This window comes from Lycium barbarum, chromosome 7, assembly GCF_019175385.1.
Source record: "Lycium barbarum isolate Lr01 chromosome 7, ASM1917538v2, whole genome shotgun sequence".
NCBI lineage: Eukaryota > Viridiplantae > Streptophyta > Magnoliopsida > Solanales > Solanaceae > Lycium > Lycium barbarum.
Window position 1 is genome coordinate 28,335,233 of NC_083343.1, and position 2,118 is coordinate 28,337,350.

Consider the following 2,118-nt stretch of genomic DNA (forward strand, 5'->3'; position numbering starts at 1 on the left):
ATGGCTTGTACCTTTCAAAACTTCACTAGATGTCCGATACTCCATTAATACAGTGAAATACGTGGCATGATCATGCTCTGAAAGTGCGAGGTGTAACATTTACTACTTCGAGTACTAATGGCAAACACTCGATCTACACCGCCTCCCCCATTCTTCGGATTTGGAATAGTGTCACTAGGAAGTCCTCCCTTTTTAGAAGGGTGATTCTCTTTAGAAATATCACGCATCTGTGACACGAGCTTCTGAATAGCTGCTGTATGGGAACCCACTGTCTCTGCTAGCCCAGATAATGTTCTTTCTGACTTTGATTGATTTTCCAGAACCTTCTCAAGCATTGCTTCAACCCTCGAACTACCTTGCTCTGTTGATTGCCCCTTCAGTGGTATATAGGGATTGGAACTCTTGTTCCCAAAATTGTTGTTGTTGTGGTAGCTCCCTTGGTTCATACCACCATAATTATTATTGTAGTCCCCTGAGTTGTTGTTGTTATAAGCACCCTGATCCTGCTGAGGTCTCTATTGATTCTGATTCTGGTAACCACCTTGGTAGTTCTGCCTTTGATAACCCCCTTGAGAATTGTTCACATAGTTAGCGTCTTCAACCTGCATAGGAGGTCCCTCGTGAAAAGGACCCTCTTGGGTCTGGTACATCCCCTTCGGCATACCTGAATCATCCTCACAAACATTTACCTTCTTAATTTGGGTCTCATCAAACTTCTTGTTTAGCAAGGAAATATTCGTTGCTAGCTCAGCCAATGTTTGTTGGGTATCTTGATTCTCCTTTACCATATTCTGGATCATGACACTACCATACGACACAATATCAACATTGTTTGAGTGCCAAGCCTGATTGTGCGTAGTCATCCTGTCAAGTATGTTGGTCACTCACCGGTAAGATTTATTCATGAAGCAACCATCAGCTGCATTGTTTGCAATTGATTGCGTCACTGGATCTAGGCCTCGATAGAATTTCTCCACTAATATGTTCTCTGGAAAATCATGATTTGGAATCTTCTGCAAATACTCTTTAAATCTCTCCCAAGCTTCATATAATTGTTCTCCTGGTCACTGCTTAAATTCATAGATCTTGTCATGAATATCAGCCTTCTTGCTAGGGGGTACCATTTCTTGAGAAAGACTGCTACCATTTCTGCCCATGTAGTAATAGAATTCTGGGGCAGCTTCTCGAACTATGCCCTTTCATCTCCAGCTAAGGAATATTTGAAAAGCCTCAGCCGAATAGCATCATGTGAAATGTTGTTTTGGATGTGATTAGCACATACATCCACAAAATTCTGCAAATGACGTTGAGGGTCATTATCGGTAGAGTTCGCAAAGTAGCCCTCAAGCTTCAACAACTAGTATAGAGAAGAATCAATCTTGATGCTGGCAGCTCCAACCCGAGAATGAACAATAGCAGATGCATAATCCTCCTCAGGAACAAGATTAGCAAAAACATTCTCGTCATCTTATTCATTCGCCTGATTATTCAATCGACCCCCCTGGTTACCAGCAACGTTGGTTTTGCTGATTCTGGTTCATGTTCACCTGGTTTACAAGGAATAGTAAACAAGGTGTGATGGAATGAGCAAAAGACTTCAATCAAAGCAAACACTATTTAGTAATTTCAAAACCGTATTCCCCGGCAACGGTGCCAAAATTTGATACGCTCAAATTACACTTTTAATTAGTGTAAAGCGGACGATGTCAAATATAGTAACCCAACTAGGTTGGGGTCGAATCCCACTGGGAATATGGTGTGAAAAAGTTACTAAACTCATAGAATGCTTAATTTAGGTCTAATGCCTTAATCCGATGATTTTTGTAAAAGTTGGTTATTAGCTAACTAATTTCTTTGGATTGTAGTTTATGATCAAAGAAACCAAGGTTGTGTCTCCTTTAGATGAAGTGTATGATCATGGGTACTGCTCTCGATATACTTCTAATGAATCATTTGTATGGATGCACTTAACCTCTACGTGAATCTAGAATATTTCCCAATAAGAAAAGATTATTTCTTTCTATGCTTTTTCCAAAGATATGAAAGCATGCATGAAGAATGGTTAATTATGCCAAGTAAATTCCTCTTATTCCTAAGTGAATTTATTAAACAAGGTTT

The 2,118-nt window shown here is 39.8% G+C and overlaps 1 non-coding gene across 1 annotated transcript; it reads left to right on the top strand.

The window, feature by feature from the left end:
• The first annotated feature begins 993 nt into the window (after positions 1-993).
• Positions 994-1,099, top strand: LOC132604723 (small nucleolar RNA R71). Its single transcript, XR_009568826.1, has one exon. It is a non-coding gene; the product is annotated as a small nucleolar RNA R71 (small nucleolar RNA).
• The last annotated feature ends 1,019 nt before the right edge of the window (positions 1,100-2,118 follow it).